We start from the raw sequence: 21,358 nt of genomic DNA, 5'->3' as shown, positions 1-21,358 counted from the left end.
AATGCCTCTTCTGCAGCAAATAGTTTGCATATCCTGAAGTCCATCCAGGTTCTCCATGAGCAATATGCTAGGAGCAGTTACTTGAGTAAGCTGGGAGATCTGTAAGAAGCATGTCTCCAAGAGGACAGACACTATCTGCCGTATCTCATTTTTCATCGGAACTGAGGGGACAGCTGCCTGTTATTTCCTGCACCCCAGGAAATGCCTGGCTGCCAAAGAGCTCAGAGCCAGCAAGGGATTAGCACACAAACAGAATCCATGCACCTGGTAGTCACGCAGTTAGATATGCCATCTTCATGGGATACAATACTTCAATCTCATTTACAAAGAAACAAAAACAAACAGAAATGACTTCATGTTGCCATAATTATGATAAGTATTGGAATAATTTTGCAGTTTTAATACTACATTAAGTGGCAGTTGTTTTCCTTTAATTGCAGTAATTTGTTGAAAGACTTATATAACTGTCATAGATGTAACACTCCTGGTTGCCTGCATAAACTGTTCCTAAATAATGCAGGATAAATATCATTTTAAGTGACCAGAGCCCTGACAGCTCTACTGATTTCATGTGCTCTGTGCAGTATATGAAATTAACTTTGTTCTCTGATATCATTCAGAAGGCAAAGTTTCTGCATGGCAGCCCTTCCTCCTCCCATTACTGCCTTTGTGCTTGACAGCACACTCCCACAGCTGCTGGAGGAGCTCCCCACCCTTGGCTGTGCACATTGGGCTGGGTGGTGCTGGCTACCACCCGAGTGCCAAGCCTGGGTACAAAGATGCTGGATGTCAGCCACCTCATAGGGCTGAGCATCGCTCCAGGCAGCAGCCTCACCCATTCCATTGTCAGTACCCACTGTGGGACCTCTGCCATCAAGCTGAACTAGAATCTGGCAAACATCAGTGTGTGCACCGGGGATTCAGACAGTCTAGAACAGATAACTCAGGGAGTTTATCCTTCTATCTATGTATGTGCTCACTACGCCAAGGCAAATGAATTAGTAGAAGAATCATCAGAAAATTTAAGAACTCAAAAAATGATTCCCATCTGCAGTCTTATGTGCAAACATGACAAATGCTTAAGAAATTTCAGGAACCGGTAGCCAGAAACAAGGTCTGAGGTTACTGAAGAAGAGCTGTCCCATCCTGGGAAATGAGAGCACAGCCAAGCCAGAGGGGGCGCAGGAATTATCCTGACCACGGGTGGGAAAAGGTGACTTTCACAACAGAGCCACCACTGACCCTCCAAGGCAGCAGCTATATTGTCCATGCTAATATTGTGTATCATGGGAACCCCTATGAAGAGCAGAAAGAAAATTTCAACCAAATATAGGAGACCTTTAAGCCTTCCCCAACACAGGCCACTGATGTCCCTTCAGTCACTGACCTGAAGAAAACCAGGAGCAGAAAACAGGCTGTGATGGATCTACTGTGACTGTTTTGAAAAGAAGAGGTTGTGCAATCACAGTAATATCTTAATGTTTGGAAATGGAAGCTAATAGAGTGTTCTTTCCCCTATTTCCCTTTGGGGATTTGTGAGCCATAAAAAAAACGATTTAAGTATATCCACATCATCTCACATTTACAATTATTGTCCTAAATTAAGGAGCTGCTATCTACTGGATCCAGTAGTTCACTGCACTACTGAAAAGCCAGGCCTAGAAAATAAGGTCTGTATTCTCTTATCAAGCCACCTGCTAGCCTCTCCAGACCTCATCTTACTCCTTAACCTGAAAGAGACTTCATCTGCTCTCACCTGATCTCTGATAGCTGAAAGGACAAATCTGCAGAGAGCACAGTTTTGGAGCTGCACAGATCATCTCAGAGGCAGCCTTCTCCCACATACAGAGATGGGAGGCTCTGGGGGTCACAGGCTCACCGAGAGCTGCAGCCCATTAAAAGTGCATTCATGTGTGTTGGTCTTCCCTAGAAACTCTAGCAAGTGAAATGATCGGTAGTAATTCATGGAACTCCACCAGCCCCACTAGGATGTCAGGAGAAGCCTCCTCTCTTCGTGAGTCCCTCGTGTTCAATTCATTTCCAGTTTTCTCCCCCAGACAAAACATTGAGAAAACAGAATATTTGAGTCTAAAAATAACAGTCTCCCAGTCTCCTAATCCTGCTGAGTAGCTTCCCAACTGTGACCTCTTCTTCATGCAGTGTAGCACACCTAAAGCACATGCACTTCAGCACTCATGGGTAAAAATAAAACAATACTATTCTTATTCCTAAATCAGACTTATTTTCAATGTAGTATAGGTGTGTTCCGCAGTTTCATCAGCTAATGCTCATCTCTTAAAAGAATGTGACCACGAATCAGTGAAAGCAATAATTGCCTGAACACTTTAGAAAAAGTGAAAGAATATTTCCCCTGACAAAATTCATACCAAACACTCAGATTACTCCTTGTTCTCAAAGGAGATCCTACACCAAAGCCACTATCACACTTTTTTGAGCATTTTCCAAATATCATCACACTCCATATCACCAACTGCTACGCAGAAGACCTGACACACATTCATAGGCTTTCAGTACATTTTTTCCCTTCCTTGGTTTCATTTTGTACAGTCTCTCTCAGGAAGCCTTGTGGGAAGAGAAGATTGACAGAAATCCTAAACTCATTAGAAATCAGCTCAAGCAGTGATTACAGGGTGCTGATCTGCCCACTAGCTTTCTATTAATTTTTCAGTTTCCAGCCAACAGCCGCCTGTATGGCTCCTCTAAGCGAGAGCTGCAGACTGCATGAGTCACTGTGTTTGCATACAGTACTGATGAAGCCAAAACTTACCTTTCCTGAACCCATCACTCTTCTGCCCTGTTCTGTCACTGAAGTTATCTGAAGTAACGTTTGTCTCTGGAAAACAAATACAGAACAAAAAAGCCTAAGTAAATCAGTAATTTCTATACCACATAGAGGATCAGCTTTCTGAAGTTATTCATGCAACAAAATACAGAAATAGTCATAAAAATACGTCCACAACACAAGGTTCTTGCCACACACAGCTCCATGTCTCTTTGCCTCATTAACTTTTCTGTATTTCCTGAGAAACACTGAATCTTCCTCCACGCATTCTGATATGCTGGAGGGCGAATAGAAACAGGCGCTCCCTGTGAGAGTGGAATACACGTATTTTTAACCCTCATTATGCACAAGGAGGGTATGTTAAGCAGAAGGAAACATGGAACCATGACACGCAGCAGTGCCACATTTTGGAAAACCATAGTCCTTTTGTTTCCCCCCACCACCACCCCATTTTATTTATATTGTTTTTGTGGCTACTGAACTCCTAAATCTGGGTTTTCAAGGACTCCCAAGGCACCTCAGGACAGGGAAGCCGTGGTGTCTCTCTGCAGCCCTACACCACTGGCCATGCAGTATCTCCCAGGACTGACAATAACTGAGACCAACACCCTCATCTTGGAGTCACTCACTACCCTTTCCTGAACCAGCTATCATCCTCTCTCCCTCTCAATCTGCTTTTGCAATCGCACCCACTATGGACTCTAGCTCCTTTCTAAAGCTGCTAACAATCCAAAATCTTTAGTCCTGAAACTGCTTGGGGAGAAATATCATAGCAACTGCAATCCTGGATGTCCTTCCATTAACTGTAGATGGCTTTCCAACACACTAATGCGCTTCATGCTACTAGGCAGGAAACATCTGTTTCTCTGTGCTCAACCAAGTTTTCCTTATAAAGCAGTCTTCAGTATGCATCGCTGGGTCAGTTTGGACAGAGACTAGCAGATGAGATATTGTAATGTATTATATAAGTTGGAAGTGAATTAAACTGGAATAACTTCAGGAGGTCCACCTAGAAATGGTTCTCTCGACACACATGGAAATACTTTATCTCAAAAATAGGAGAATGAGTACTTGGTTTTTTTTTTTTTTTTAAATAAAGGCTTTTGTCTGCAATATTCCCAAGTAGGGCTTTACTCAAGAATTACTCACTGGTCAGATGCACCCTGTGCCTGAGAGCGTGATTGCTCACGTTTTGATATTGGAGATTAATTCCCTTTTCTCCCCAGTGGTGAATTTGCCTAACATACACAGAGCCACACGTCTGGAGAAGGGAAGCCTTTTCCTTCAAGATGTGCAGTTCGCACAGGTGCAGGGACAGTAGGTGACAAGTTGTTCTAGCTATCCCTATGGAGTACTTTACCCTGTGACTATAGGTAAAACTAAAATATAATCACTACTTTTTGCAGTACTGACAAACATAGGATAAGCCTGTAAGAGAGCTAAAAAAAAGCATTATTACCTTAAACTTTAAATACTATTATATAATCAACTAGAGGACAAATGTGAGTGCTAAATTATGTGGTGAGCTACATACATATTGCAGTGAAGTTACCACTGTTTGCACCGACTTTAGTACATAAGGGAACAGTGTGTTGTGTTCAAATGATCCAGAATTGAAAGTGCTTCTTTCACAGACTTCTTTCATAGAAAACAGCCATTTCTCTGCTGAAGAATTAATTTTCCTTTACCCTTTCAAGTAGCATACAAATATTGAAGAGGAGTGAGTTCCCACACAGTGACTGAAGATGCTACCAGACAGCATTCACAATTGCTGGGGGAAGAACAAAGCATATCCTTGGGGATGTAGTAACATAATTCTTGTTGCTTTTCCCCCTGTAATAAAGGAGAGTAAGGCGCTTGCTACACTGCCAGTCAGACCATTTCTGGATCAATGTACAAAGTCAGATAGTTGCTATTGTTCCCAGAAATGCTTCAGCCTACAAAACGGCTGCTCCTGCAAAAGCTTCTGGTACAAGAAAGTACTGATACATCTATGCAACACATGTCAGGAATTAAAAAACATTTTGTTCTACTGTGGCTTAAAAAAAAAAACAGCAAAAAATCACACAGTCACAAGCCAATAAGAATTCAGGGATCTGCAAAAAACACTACTTAATAAGGACAAGTCCACACAATAACTACTTGCAGTCAACACAAGTATTTCTCAATATTCAGTATTTCAGATAAAATATTTGTGTGTAAAGTACTTTGGGACTTTCTACATGAACCCTCCCTGTTTGGGAATACCTTTTCCACAGTAGATGGAGCAGTACACACAGGTATTAAGAGAGGAAGAAAAGAGCCCACAGACAAGAAGCTTCAGACAACTTCAAAGAAAAGCTTCCTTCTTCCACTATTGGAATTTCTTAATAAGATTTTTTTCTGTTCACTCTCAGCCTTTGTTTTTCACTCTGACACCAAGCTGTGGGGTACAGGTGACACACCAGAAGGACAAGATGCCACCCACAGAGACCTAGACAGGCTTGAGCAGTGGGCTCAGGTGAACCTCAAGAGGTTCAACAAATCCACATGCAAGGTCATGTACCTGTGTAAAGGCAACATCCACTATCAATACAAGCTGGTGGATGAGATGATTGAGTGCAGCCTTTCTGAAAAAGACCTGGATGGCAAGCTGGACATGAGCCAGCAATATGCCCTCGTAGCCCAGAAAACCAACCATGTCATGGGCTGCATCAAAACAAGTGTGGCCAGCAGGTAGGAGGAGGGGATCCTGCTCCTCTGTGCTGGTGAGATCTCACCTGGAGTACTGTGCCCAGATGTGGAGTCCTGAGTACAGGAGAAAAAACGACCTGTTAGAACACATCCAGAAGGTGGCCACAAAAATTATCTAAGGGATGGAACACCTCTACTATGAGGACAGGCTGAAAGAGCTGGGGTTGTTCAGCCTGGAGAAGGCTCCAAGGTGATCTGATAGTGGTGTTTCAGCATCTAAAGGGGAGCTACAGGGAAAAAAGGAGACAGACTCTTTAGCCAGGTTTGTAGTGCTAAAACAAGGCAAAATGGTTACAAGCTTAAAGAGAGTAGATTTAAGTTAGATATAAGGAAGAAGTCTCTTATGGTGGGGATAGTGAAGCACTGTAATAGGTCGCCCAGAGACATGGTGGATGCCCCATACCTGGAGACTTTCAAGTCAAATCTGGACCAGGCACTGGGATACCTGATTTAGCTGTGTATACCCCCATTCATTGCAGGGGAGTTTGGACTAGATGACATTTAAGAGGTCCCCTCCAAGTCTAATGGTTCTACAGCTAAGATTTCTGCTGAGCAAAGATATAGAGCCCTACAACAAATCTGCTAAATTCACAAAGGATGAGTCATTTCTCATGGCAGAACCATTTAGAAGCTCTAATGTGCCTATTGCATTCAATCTATATTTGACTTTAGTTCCCAGGATCCTGGCCTTCCAGTGCATGAAATGCAGTTCGTAGCAGTGCAGCAGAACTCCATGCTACCAGGGACCATTGTGAGTTAGACAGAAAAGAAAAAAAAGCTACTGAACATTGCCTAGACCACTAGATATAGCTTCCACTCTAAAATCCTGACATGAAATAAAACATCACACCAAACAGCTTAACGTACTCCTAGAAGCATTCGAGTAAGAGTGAACTAGAAAGCAAGCAGTACACAATCACAAATCACTGTGGCTTTCAAGGTTTTTTCTCAATTATTGATTCCTTAGCACAGATCTAATGCAGATCTTTCAACCCACCTTTTGTGGGACTTAAACCATAAAAAAACTATATTGATGATCAAGCAGCAATTACTACTCTTCTATTCAGAGGGAGTTCAATTGTTTCTTCTTTGCTGTCTTTACACCATGATCAAAAGCTTGCAAAAGCAAGTTGAATGATAAAAAACATTTTCAAGTTAACTCCTAATGAATGTACCATATGTGCCTAATTACAAATTAGCAACACACCTGATAATAAAATCTGTACCTTCAATGTCTGCTGCAGATGTGAAGAGTCTCTTCCTGTGAAAGAAGTGGCACTTAGCACCAAGGTATTTTCATCCTGTCAACACTGGTAAGAAAACCAACCGTAGTTTTGCTAGCAGGGATAAGCCTGAGGTTAGAAACCAAGCACAGAACAGAAAAACCCTACCACTACAGGTTTGAAGCATCAGCCATCCCTGAAGCAGCTGTAGAAGTGCCTGCAATTACCTCAGGAATGAGGAGCAGCTGAGTTCAGTTCCCAGTTAGCTCTTACTGACCTAGTGGTTGTTAACCCTGTACGTGGTGGGGGGGTCTTTAAGAATCTTTAAGGTTCTGTCCAAAGTAAGCTATTCTGTGATTTAAGAAGTAAACGAGGAATGGAAGGATCTTAGGGTTTTACATAACCAATTGAGTTAGGGGGCAGTGGGAGGACAAGTGATGTAAGAGAAAGGTGTGTGTTTAAGCTGCCAGTTTGACACTTGATCTATTTCTCTGAAAGGCCCTGTGGTTAGCTGCTGAAGGGTTGGAGGAGAGTCTCCTCTAAAGAAAAAAATAAACAAAGAAAAACCATGTATGTCACCACAGCAGAAGATACTGCATTTGGATGTGTGAGCGAGCAGTGGATCCTTTGGGAAGTGCCAACAGGGCCTCGTAATGGCCATGCCTCCAGAAAGCTGCTGTGGAGGTGGATCTGCATATCTTGTTTATTCCATTTGCTTATCCAGGGCACCCTACAGATGGAGGGATAAGAAAAGATCAGAGGAATTTTTTCTACCTGCTCTTTATCTTTCCAGCACACTGTCATATATCTGTAGTTGCCATGCATGCTGCTAATACTGGAGCTTAGAAGAAAGAGAATGCCATAAGATGAAAGAAACCACTTAACAAAGTGTTATGAATGTTCATCTCCCCATCTTTCTGTCTCTTGGTTAGGTGCAGGGAGTGATCTTGACTCAATAATGTCTCTTTTTGCAAGTTTGACACTGGAAATATCACCTGTACAAAGAACATTTATACAGTTGCATGCACATTTCTGTACAAAGTCTGACCAGAAACTGTGAAACCATGGCAAGCTCGCTGCACAGTGAGCTGTTCAGGACCATATGATACCACAGCCATTTATATGCAGGTAACAGTGGAATTGCCCTTTAAAAAGTGAAAAGCATTTCTCCCTTTTTATTTTATAATATTTAGTGGACAATTCTGCATGTCCCTTGAACTTTACTAGTACTAAGTATGCACTTGGCATCTTCACTGTGGATGCGCTTTCCCAAGGAGAATTAATCTTCAGGAGTCATTTAACAAAGCAGATTACATGAAGGTGTTCTCTTAAGGGAGAAGACAAGTAATTTCCTGTTTCACAGAAAATGAATGGGGAAAAATAATATCACAGCCAAGAGACAGAAAGAATCAAATCTCAGTTTGTGTGTATGATTCACGATCCCTTCTTGTGATGAATGAAGCAGCATACATTTTGATATGGAGTCCTTTCACCATGTCTTTGGTTTCATATCATTTGCAGAGTCAAAACAATTAAAAAGTACTTCACCCCCATGCTCCCTGCAGGAATTCAGATGCTCAAGTCACTCTGTCCTTTCTGGAACACATTAGTTTCACAACAGGTAAGCAGGAAGTAAAGACACTGAGTAATTTAGGAAGTAATGCAATACCTCTCAGAGCTGAATGGGATGTATGGCCTTGATTTGAAAAGAGAGTTCTACCTTTCTGTCCAAAGCTGTTTTCTTAATGTTGTAGACGTACCTCTGCAAGAGTTAAAGGACAGTCGTAAATGTCTCACGGTAATTATTTAGTGTTTACTAGGAAGAGAAAGCTAAAGATCATATGGTCTGTAATGGGTAATTTTCCTAACTTTTATCTTCCAGAGTATTCCTCATTTTCACTACCTAGGGAAAGAATATCCATCTGCCAGTATGTCCTATGGATGCACTCTGTAATTGGTGTTTTTAAACTAAAATCAGATGTATAGCACATTTTACAAAGAGACAGGGAGGTATATGAAGATCTAACCCAAGTGTCTTCATTTAGAACAGCACCGCCAAATGTAGGTCATTTGGTCCTTCACGGAAGAAGATGAACTTAGATCTATTTTCCATTCTTTGGCCTGATACAGCTGTTAGTGCTGTATCTTTGAAGATAAGTTGTCCACATGTCCTTCCAAGGGAAGCCAGATGGTCACAGCACATCACTGATGTCAACAACTGCAGTGTTAGTACAGGCTGAGTAGAACTAACGAGTGGAGTGTGTGTGGGATGCTCAATGACTTAAACATTTGTTTCTTTTTCCTTCTTTAGATGATGTTGGTGGTCTGTGCAGCCTAGTAACCTTTCGGTTCAATTAAGGTTGTAGGTGGACAATTCACACATTGATTTTTCTTAATGTCTGGATACTAATGAGAGCACTCTTCCCACCATATTGTACATCAATATCAGATAAGCCATACTCAGAACCTCCTAAACTACATCTAAAATGATGTTTTGTACTTCACACAATGCTAAAGTAAGCCAAGATTTCTCATGTAGTAGTAAATTCAGTACTTTTATGAAGTTATCTTAGAGAGTAGGTGTTGGTCTTTCCCAGACAACATTGCAAAATGTCCTTTAACAAGGATATACTGAACATTGATTTAAAGCAGCCCTGCATTGTATCTTACTGGTTAGCGTGGCAATGCAATTAGGAAATTCTGTGCTCCTTGGAACACTATTGGTTCATATTTGATTTTTGCTGCAAGTGTTACTTCATCTCTCTTTTTTTTTCTTTTGAAAAGGTGATGACAGCAGCCTGAGAGACAGCAATAGGTAAGAGGAGGAAAGAGTGAGGGTGGATGCAGGAGGGTGAGAGCACAGTGAAAGAAATGAACAAGAGCCCAACTACCCCCGTTTGCTGCCAGAGATATGCTAAAGCTGACTCTTTGGAAGAGAATAAATCCAACCTTCCTATTCCTCCAGTTTTTCTGACTTCTCTATACAAGACCTGATTGTGTTACACAATGCTTCATTACAGGAAAAAAAAAGTAACCCTTAACACTGGTTGAGGTTGATTAACTCTATGAAAAAATCATAGAAACATAGAATCATTAAAGTTGGAAAAGAGTGCTAAGATCATCAAGTCCAAACACTGTCTCCTCTTTGCTCTTTTCAAACCTATATAATTTGGTCTTAAATACTTCATAACTTTAGTCCTCTTTTCAGCTTAACACTTCTAGACAGCATTCTACAAACTATTATTTTACAAATATAAAAATAAAAATACTTATTTAGGAGATACTTTGGGGTCATCCATATTCATTTTGCTGAAAATGAAACTACAACTGAAGTCGCGCATTTTTTACTTTTCTTGGTATTTTGTGCTCTTCTTTTAGTCTGCATTTAACCATTGTCAACACTAAGAAAAAATAGGAGAAGTTAGTCTGATTTCCTAGAACAAGCCATGCACAGTCACAGAACATCTCCCTTGGCTTTCAGCCTGAACCACAAGGATTATACTCTTCATTGCCACTCATAACTTCTAGTTTATGCTTTCCAGAGCTAAATTCCTGAACTAGACACCATATTTCCTGCAGAAAACAGTCTAAGACATTGTAAAGAGAGAGTTAGGAGTACCTGAACACAGTTTGCAGCCACCAGCACACTGACCAGAGAGAAACCAAAGGCAGCACTGTCAGAACACTGAAGCAATGCATACCCCTCTGGGGCTCCTCTGCACAGCTTGAGGCCATCTCCCCTCCCTGATGCTGAGGCTCACAGTCTGGAAATCCCCCTCTGGACACTGGCACCTGCCCTGGGCAACGTTTTTCATTCAGAGTTTGGCAGAAGAGTAGTGGGAAGCAGCTCTTCTTTCCTCCCAAAGGACATAGATGCAGTCATATGGTTTAAGCTGGTTTCTGAAAAGTAGTTTTCCACCTTGACTCCACTCCTTCAGCATGCGTGCCCACCTTCTGTGTACAGAACTTGATTTATCAGAGCCGAGGCTGTCTACTAACTGTCCTTTTGGCTCGCCTCTATTCACACACTGAGCACAGAGACAACATAGATCCCTCTGTTATGGTCCCCAAAATGAATCCCAGCAGCATGTATTGTCACCTTCAACTGCTGTAGTGATAACAGCATACATTATTAGCACTGTTAATTAGTAAACTGCTAGTAATATTTGTCTTCTGTCTGTTGCCAAGTTCTTTTATTCAGTGTAAGGAATATGGTGAAAGTATGTAATACATTTACATGAACAGAATCTCCATTTTACTGTTTGTTTTTCTAACTCTGAAGCCAAAATACCTTCCAAACCATTGACACAAAGAAGACAAAAAGCCTTTGAACCTTCAAAAATTAATATTTTTCTAAAGCTTTTGCTCATAAATGGACTGTAGTGAAATACTGGATACTTAACAAGGTCTTCAGAAATACAAAATCAAAGCTGTCATTGTTTCTTCTTAGTTTGGGACAAAAATTGACTACAAACAATTGCAGTGTATCTTTCAGGTGCCAGTGTGAGCCTGCAGAGAAATCAGAGCATCCCTGTAAACCAGGAATTCCCCTACCCACCCTCCATTTTGTTCAGTGTTTCCTGATGACCACAGAGGCCAGAAGCTCTGCTCATGCAGGCAGCAACGTCACCTATACGTGTTCAGAAGATGTAGATCCCACAGTCAGAAAAGCAGCTCAGCCTGAAGATCTGAGATACATCTCTAGGACTGTACATTTCTTCTTATAATTTCTGGTGATGTTCCCAGTTTTTCTGATGGAAACTTCATCAAATCCACCCTTGTGGGATCATCTTGATGTCAAAGGTGTTAAAGCAATGCAGCGTTGGACCTGAGTTATTCTGCATACTCATGGAATGTATTAGTTCCCAGGCATGCAGCTAGGTTAGAATCTTAATCATAAAATATCTAAAACCAATCAATTGGCTTATCTTTAGTCCATTAAAACAAGCAAAACTGGACATCTACAAAAACACACAGCCTTTCTACAGTGTTTCCAAGTCACGCTATGGTAATCAGTAGCTGTGAAAGTGAAGTCCCTACACACACATACGGGAACATATCATAGAACCATAATATGGCTTGGATTGGAACAGACCCTAAAGCTCACCCAGTTCCAATCCCCTGCTGTGGGCAGGGCTGTCACTCACCAACTCAGGCTACCCAGGGCCCCATCCAACCTGGCCTTGAGTGCCTCCAGGGATGGGGCACCACAGCTTCTCTGGGCAGCTGTGCCAGTGCCTTACCACCCTCTGAGAATTTTTTTTCTAACGTCTAACCTAAATTCCCCCTCTTTCAGTTTAAAGCCATTCCCCCTTGTCCTCTCACTATTAGACTGCGTAAAATTCCTAAAGGAAGCTATAGAAGATATCTCTCTTGACAATTGTTCCTGAAATGGGAACTGGGAGTCAGTGTGGGTTGGAATGCAAACTCTGAGCTGCACAACAGTGTGCTTGTGCCCCAGTCCTGAGGAAGGGTGGGTATAGTACTGAGCTTTAAACAAGGGCCCGTGAGTGGAGCCAAGATGCTGAAAGCCATCATTATAGAGTCCGAGGCAAAACGGAACAACAACAAACAGTTGGGTAACCTTTTTGAAGTGGATGTGCTCCTCTTTCACTGTTTTCTGAATCTTCTTAAATTTTGATTGGCTTTAGATTAGAAAGCAATTGGCAGATGGTCAAAATTTAAAATTGATGAAGCACAATCAGTCTGTTCATGGGCCTCTTGGAAAAGAAAATAATGATCTTTCAGACAAAAAATGTTTGGAGGAAGCTAAGCCATAATGTCAACACGTAAGAAAGCAAACAGTGGCACTGAAATGGCTGAAACAAACTATTTAAAAGAAGGTTTTGTCCTGGAGGAGTTGTGGCAGATGTAGAGAGCTTTGTGCTTGGTGATCTGCAGGACAGTCCTTTGTGCTTCCAGGACATGCTGGCAGCACAGCAAAGCCCAGGGTCACAATTCATTTGCAGAAATCACATTAGTTCGGAGGCATGACCTGCAAAAATGTGGTTCATGACATGAAGGATTGGCATGCGCTATATTGATCCAAGAATTAAAAACATGTCAGCCCCATGGAGTACCACCTAAAAAGGTAAACTCAAACAAGAGCTCCTAACACACTTGAGGTAGCTGTGACCTGTGGTTAAATTCAAGAAGGCATATGAAATACATGCGCTAGCCTCTCCTCAGCAGGAGTGGGGTAGTGCTAAGTCACAGTGAGTCCATCGCTTATTCTCTCTTCTCTCTGTACAAAAAGCAGCAAATGCCATGGGACAGCCTGCTGGGTCCTGGCTCTGAATCCCCTTGGGATCCCAGGGAAGCCTGTGGGATGCTGGGATTCTGATGGAGCTCATGAGTTTGGCAGTTCTAAAGCTCAGTATTTGATTTGTGTATCAAATCTGATCTACCTTTACATCTGTGTGTCTGAGTGATGTGTCATTGTTGACTTGAGACTAGAAAAAGCTGCAAGAGACAGATAAAGGAAAGGTTTGAAACAGCATCACTCAAATTTGAAGATGTGGAAAACTCCTCCAGTCAACTGTGAAGATGATGAGATTTGGCAGTCAACCAGACAAAGCTTCTATAATGGCACATTAGCATTGTGGTATCTTACAAAGAAGAGTTTGGGATGCACAATTGCTTCTCTTCAGCAAATCCAGGCCTCTTTACGGGTATCTGTCAGGTAATACATGAAAATGTCAATAATACCTTTCTTTTCCTTCATGTCAAAAAGCGTGGTTGCAGGTAGAGGGCTTATGTGTATAAGTGCACCCAGAAGAATCGATGTTCCTTCCAGTCAGCCAAGCAGCAGGTTGTGCCTAGACTGTAGCCGGACTTTTTTGGTGTGGGAAGGATCAGGGATGGGATTAAGTGAAGGATCTGCTCTTATGGGTTTACCACTTGTCTGCTGGAGTAGTTCGAATATTTGGAGAAGGAGAGGGGAGGGCAGTGGGCAGTGTGTGTACGTGTGCATGAGGAGCTGGGCAGGGGATGGAAAATCTGTAACTAATAGGCACCTTTTCATCTTTCTCTGTTTTCCTTCCAGTGGTGCCCAGATAGAGGACAAATCTTCCCATAAACAGTAATCCTTTAGAAAGTGCTCAAGTACTGCTATTACTTAACTTCCTGATTAGTAGCAGTCACCACCTGCTACTCCTGCTCCTCATTGTCTGGCATAATGGAAGTGTTCATTTCCCTTGGCTGTGAAAAGGTAATGGGAGGGGAGTCCCTCTTCTCTGCTTCGGCAAAAAGAGCAACAGGCCTTCCTTTTCTCCCGTAACTAATCCCAGACCATATTCATCCAAGAAAATAAAATTCTATTTCTGCCAACAAATAGCTGGATAGGGCAGGTTATGAACACTTTTGGAAAACAAAACACCACACAAAAGCAATCATTCCGATCGCTTTGAACTAAATCAAGGGTTCCTGCTGCAGGGCTTTTTTATTGCCTGACCATGGCTTTGAGATCCCAAAGGAAAGACAATATATTCAATATTTTTGACACCTCAGACATGCAAAGACTTCTGTTTTCTTCTAAACTTAATAGCTGGAGCTGCCAAGAGAGCTGCACATGCTGCCTTGAAAGACAGCTGTTAAAATAGTCTCCTTTGATCAAAATTCTTCCACGTTTATAGTTAGAGCAGATAGAGTATTATAGGCATTTCTTAGCACGGACAGAAAATCATAAAAAGAATGAAAGTTGCAAAACCCCAAAACTGCATTTGTCATGAGCGGGCATAACTTTTGAAATGTCAGTTAAAAGGAGACAACCCCTGAATAGACACTGAGGATTCTCAGACTTTCTATTTCCCTAAAGTCCCCTATTGTTTTACACCGGGAGTGGTGCTGTCTCTTCCTAGGGAAGCACAGGCGGGCAGTAGATTAGTCCTTATTTAGATGGTAAGTTCCAGCCTATTTGAATTGTATTAAGCATTCTCCTTCCTTCTGTGGGATTTGTCATAAATCTTGAGTAAATATACTTAGCGCAATCTCAAAGACTGAAGTTTTGATTTCTCAGAGGGCTCAAATCTTTAAGCCTTAAAACTTCTCTTGTTTAAGAGAGATAAAGCAAAAGAATCTACTTGTCAAAACAAACACGGGGAAAAAAAGCCTCCCTACAACCCTAGACATTATCTCAATGGGAAGTGGCACTCATTTGAGGCTTTTCGTTAGCATTCTTTGCCCAGGAGTGAAATCTATTATAGGAATTAGTACTGCCCCTTAAAACGGTAGCATCGCTAAGAAGCAAATGAATCCTACTCTCCTTCCCTCTGTTTTCCTATCCATTCTCCTTCTTCTAAACAGTATTCAAAGGTTTCTTCAAAGGTCTTCATCCTATCTTTGTTGCCATGGTCTCTCACGGAGTTGAATCAACATTTTCAAAACTAATGCCCGCTCTAAATGCATTGTTGTTGGGATGCTGAGTCAGTTCTCTGCTGACTATGGAAAAAGAAAAAAAGGATCTTTGAAAATCAGTTTTAACATTCAACTAACCTGAATGGGGAAAAGCAAGAGATCTGTACTCTGCTAGAAAGAAGCAAAACGTCTCAGGGGTGAGATGCCTTGCATTTGGGGAAGAAAAACAAACTGTCTTGAGCTTTTTGTGTCAGCTGTTCTGTCTTTTTCCTCTTTCACTTCATTCATACAAGACCTGAGAAAGATAATTGCTTCTTGGAAGGAAAAAAAACAAAAACAAAAAAACAAAATAGAAAACAAAAAAAACACCACAGAAAGATCCTGTTGATTAACACACAGATCCCAAAGTAAACCCTTGCTGTGAGGGTGACAGAGATGCTTGGTATGCAGTAGCAGTGACAGGCAGCGCTAGCTTTGGCACGCTTGAAACAAGCAGGGGTAAATGGTGAAGAAGCATCATTATTTCTAAGGGAATTAACAGGATACCATGCTTGTATCAGGTGTTGTTTGCCTCTCCTGTTTAACTACTTGCACGTTCTTTGGAACAGGGTCCAACTCTAACACATATATTTGTACAACACACAGAAAAATGTTTGCTAGCCTAATTTGAACTTCTCGGCTTTGCTCTATAAATAAGAACCACTATTTGCTATGTAAATGAGAGCACCAGATGCTTCGTAGTTGAATTACAAGATGAGATCTTTGTCACAGGTGTAGGTGCATCAACTTTAAACCGCCTTTAGCTGCCCGGCCCCAGTTCTTTTCAATCCTTTGAACAACTGTCCTGAGCCAGCGCTCTGACATGGCATGCTAAGTTCTGTATATTTGTTCATTATTCCTAGGGGAGAAATCTGCATGAAAATTCTGTTGGTGTAATTATATGCCTCAGCTAGAGAAACTATTCATCTGTCTGCAACAGATTTCACCTTCTTGTAACAGATGATGACTTTGCCAGAGACTTTCTGGACATTGTAGCAACCGCAGGTTTTACAACATGTATTTGTAATATGGGTCATAAACTGAAAGAAAGGAAAAAAATCCAAAAGTGATTAAATCCTTACAGTGTGTTTGAAAACAGCCCTTCATCCTCAAGGAAAAGCACAGTTTAATGGGGAAAGTTGTTCGCAGTATCTTAGGAAATGTAAATGCCTCTCCTCCCTTCTGCCACTCTGTCTCCCCACATCAGGGAATTTAGGCAGCGGATGAAGAAATGCAGGACAAGGATCTGAAAACAACACAGGAGTGTGTTGTGGGTCTTGATTGCTGAGATAGATGGGACACAGTATCTGATTCATTTCATGGTGACCAGATTCCCATAACTTAAAAAAAAAAAAAAAAGGCATGTATGTGAAGTATATTCATTAATTGGGCATAGTAACGGTTGATCCCATTTCTGCTATAAAATGAATACACTGAAACAGAGATTGTGATCATCGTCTTTCAAGTTTCCAAAGCTGTCCATGTTTTGAAGGCTTAAAGATATTCCCAATGAGACCATATGCAAACTGTATGTTGTTACCCATGAAGAGAGACCATGATCCATTTTTTTGCCCTTTTCTCTGTGACCATGTCTCTTTTCTCCCCATGGTTTTAATTCACATAACTCTCCCCATTTCACCTCTAAATCCTTTCCTTTCTGGTCTTTGGAATTTCCTCTTTACCTTTTTCTTTTTTTCTTATTCTTTGTGTGTGTGCGCACTATTTGTCTTCCCTTGCTCAAAATCCACTGATTTTCACTACCCTTCAATTTACATGCTTTCCCTAAATTCCACCCTCCCAAAACTATCTTGTTCCCCCTTTCCAGTCTGTTCTTGGCTTTACAGACTATTTTAGCACTGTTTGTAGCTGGGGCCTCCATGGCCTTTACAGATTTCTTGAATTTATTTCCACTCTCTGACCAGCCCTGTCAACCCATCAATCCTACAGCTCAATGTACCGTGAGTACTTGTATTGCAACAAAATACTTCATCACTTGAAATCCATTTCCCCAACTAATGCCTTTTGTTGGATAGCAGTGCACCTGCATTCTTCCTGTGACTTTCCATTTTTTTTGATTCCTCCAGGCCCATTTATTTTCTGTCCAACAAGCATTTCTTCTAACGAGTAAATTCTCAGAGCCACAACAGTTCACTCTGTTTTCTGTTATCCTTGGTTTGGTCTCAGGTGAGCTGCCCTTTTTGAGCCAACTGATGTCAACCAAAATGTCCCCCCTTTCATATCCATTTCAGTGCCATCAGCAATTGTGACAGAAAGATTGGAGAATGCTCTCCTCCCCATCTGCCCACTTGGGCTTCCTTCCTTGCAGCATGTAGCCTCTCCATGGAAAAGATACACCAGCACCCAACGCCACATTGGTGGGTTTTCCCACCCCGCACACAGCACAGAAGAGGGATGGGCACTGCCCTCCTCCCTTTCCTCATTCCACACCATTGGCTTCATCTTCTTTCCCTCCCTGAGCAGATTCACTGAGGGCTATGACATCACATCTGGGGACCTGGACCTCCCCAGCGCTCACCAAGCAGACAAGAGTGTCTGCCTCCTCTCAGTTAAGGGCCAAGAATGAGAATAGCAAGGGTATTTCAGGTCAGGCCTGAGGCGAATTATCAGACGAGTTGCGAAGCTCACACAACATGTGGCCGCATTATGTGTGGCTCTAGTCAGCACTAACAGCCTGCCACCGAGCTGCTTGTTTAAACAATTTGAGCAAACAGGAAACACAGAAAATGGGAGTGGGGAAAAAGCCTTCGAGGAATTGGAAAGATCGCACTGCTTGGTATACTTGCTAAGCAAATATTACAGCGGTGAGGAGGGCAGAGTACCCATGGGATAGACAGAGATGTGCCCAACTTCCTACCTTGCAAAACCAAACATACATAAATAAGTCATCACGTTTTAAAAAACTCACACAGCCAGCGATTTTCAGAGCTGCATAGGAAACTGACTGCTGGTTTAGGCTGTGGCTGATCATGTGAATTATCCGGGAGAAAAAAAATATGGTTTTGGTTTAGCAGCAAGGAAACCAAAATGGGGGGGTGGGGGGGAAGGAGGAAAAAGAAAAACAAGTCTTAGTAGCAACGAAGTAAAATTCAACCACACCAATATAAATAACATCGATACCAGTGTTGGGAAGTAAATATAAAAACATTTTAAAATAGAACTTAGAAACCATATTGTATTGTTTAGTATGAAAATAATAGGCTTTCAAGGCAGTACTATTAGAGAATGTATTTAATCCAGAGCAGAATTGGCTATGAAACCGTCCACTCTACCATGGGAATGCTTAGCTCAGTATCTGGTAGGTTGCCAGCCATTTAAAATGTTTTTGTGTTGGTTTAATGATTGTTCCCATGAGCACTGATGGTAAGGGTTGACATTAATTAAAATACTAAGTCATCAGAGCTTGCATTATGGGGAAAGGGAGAATGGGCTGGATCCGATTGTCTTCAAGGTTTCTTTGGCCTTCCACATTTTTTTTTCTTAGATGCATCATACATGCCAAGTATCCTCTTAGCTGAGGTATAACAATGTAAACAGACTGTCTCTGCAAATATAAAGTAATCTTTTTAGGTTTTCCACACACTCGTTTAACTGATTAGAGGACACTCATTAAAATCAGCTAATCATGTAATGTGGCTGTGTTCTGAATGCTAAACAAAATGCCTAAATGAAAGAGGATTTTGAAACATTGTCTGCCTCTCTTAATTTATTTCTACTGTATACTCAATGGCACACAATACAGTAGGAATGCTGGGCCCTATCCTCATTAACCTCAAAACTCATTATCTCATATAAAATCCAGCCTTTTACATAGAGTGTGTTGGAAAAGGTATGGAAAAGGATATGAAAGACAATGTCTTTAGGGATAGATTCTTGGAACACTACAAAGGATTTCACTTAGGACTGTGATGCTAATATAGAACAGCACAAAATTGCAAGTATGATGCTATGCTGAAACAACACTTGCAGAATTTGGATACAGTAGCTACCGTTCTGGCTTTCACTGTCATCTCATTAACTATCCAAGATTGCCCAGAGAGGGTGTGGATGCCCCACATCCCTGGAGGCTTTCAAGGCCAGGCTGGATGTGGCTCTGGGTGGCCTGGTCTAGTGGTTGGCAACCCTGCACACAGCAGGGGGTTGAAACTAGATAATCTTTGAGGTCCTTTCCAACCCAGGCCATTCTATGATTCTATGACCTAGATCTTCTAGGGCACAAAAGCAAAACTCATTTACTACATGAAGTTCTCTGAAGGCCGAACGCAGGAGTCAAGGCTGCACTTTTCTGCCACCACCACCTAGCTAGTGAATCAGGGGAGAAGCACAACCCAAATGAGTTGTCCAAACCAGCTACCTTCCCAACTCTGGCACAAGGGGTGGGGCTTCCTGTGACACCGGGATGCTTTGCAGCAGAGTCCTTACCTCCGAATGCCTGCAGCTCAGCCACCATTGCTTTGGCAAGCATAGACATCACTCAGCCAAGGCCCTTCATGTGGCCGTGTCACCCTGGCATTGGGTGGGGCTGAGGTCACCACATGCTGAAGATTTCTGCCTGGAAGGGATGGGCATACTTGTTGGCCTTTGGATGTGAATCTTCAGCCTTCTCCTATACAAAACGACCAGGTCTTTGAGTCCTCCCACGTAACACGGCAGAAGGAGAGCACGTGAGGAGGCCTTCTCCACGCGCACAGGAGCGGTAGGCCCGATGCCCTCCCGGGGCTGTTCTCCAGCAGAACCAGCTCCGAGCACGAAGGAAGCTTGTCGCTGGGGAAGGGGGAACGGCTTGCTTTTGTTTTCGTCGAAAACCGTTTTTTGTCTAAGCGCCGGGAGAGACGCGTCCGATGTGGGAATGCCCCCCGCCCCTTCCCCTCGCGCTGGGTGCGGAGCGGGAGAGGCCCGCGGCGCTTCCGCAGGGCCGGGGCCCCTCTCCCCGTCGGCGGGGCGCTGGGAAGGGGTCGGGGGGGGCCCCGCTTTGTGGCCGCCCGCCGGCCCCGCCGTGGTCGGAAGCGCCAGGGTAATCCGGAGAGCCCTCCGCAGCGAGTGGGTGGTCCGCGGGGACGAGGCACGGGCTCCGCGCTGCCCGGCCGCTGGCCTGAGCCAGCTCCTGCAGCTGGGCCGAAGGCGGCCGCAGACCGCTCTCGGCACATTTCTTCATTTCTCACTTGAGTGCCCTTCTTTAGTTCCCTTTCAACTGCCCACTTTATATCGGCTTCATTACACCACCGCTCCATTTGTAATGTAAATCGGGAAACTCAGGGAAGTTTTTCTTTTGGCCTTGTCTACGGAAGAATACCGAGAGGTATTCAAAACGTATTAACACAAATCAATGGCACCAATAAAAGCAAAATCTCCTTAGCAACATAATCTTGATTGCAAAAGGAGAACTGAGAGCATTTAGCAGAACAGTGGCCCACATGGAATACGCATTTGTCTCGAAGAATGCGGCACAAAGCCTAAAAGAGAGATGCTGAAAAAATCCAAAATTAACTCACACCGAACAGTTACTCTTTTTTTCAAAGGTACACAATTGGCTACATTAAATCTATCGTGCGCTTTTCTGCTCAGCAACATTGTATCATACCGCTTTGCAAGGCGAAATTACAACACGGAATGCTTCACAGCCCCTGGCCGAGCACCCTCCCGCACGCACTCGGTTTGGTGCCCGCTGGCGCAGGCATGCAGATAAATCACACACACACACACATCATACGGGCATGCAACGAGGAAGCTGCTAAGGTTTCTACACTCGAATAACCCAAGAGCTGTAAAACGTTCCACACGCAGGAGACAAAGCTAGCTCCTTATAAGCAACACCGAGCCCCAGAGAGCATGGGATGCATTCAGTTTGCTGGGCCCGCATCTCGTATCAGAGCCCTCCACATACTGGAGTTACGTGGATAGAGCGATTCCCTTGTGAATAAACGGTGCCTGCCTTAAGGAGATGGGAAGTACAGGAGAGAACTGGCACGTTAAAACGGCTTCAACATTATCACCCAACCATACCGGTAACACAACTCATCTTACTGGCATTACGGTGCGAAAAGCTGGAATAACTCCGAATGCAGACTTCATGATGGCCCGAACATTGTAAGACAGGCAATTCCTTTACGTTTGGTGACTCTTGGACTACAGTTAAATTACTAAATCACCATTTTCCTTTCTTCTCCCCCACCCCCCAACCCAACCC

The sequence above is a fragment of the Gallus gallus genome, chromosome 4 (genome assembly GCF_016699485.2).
Source record: "Gallus gallus isolate bGalGal1 chromosome 4, bGalGal1.mat.broiler.GRCg7b, whole genome shotgun sequence".
NCBI lineage: Eukaryota > Metazoa > Chordata > Aves > Galliformes > Phasianidae > Gallus > Gallus gallus.
Note: the sequence above shows the minus strand (reverse complement) of the source record.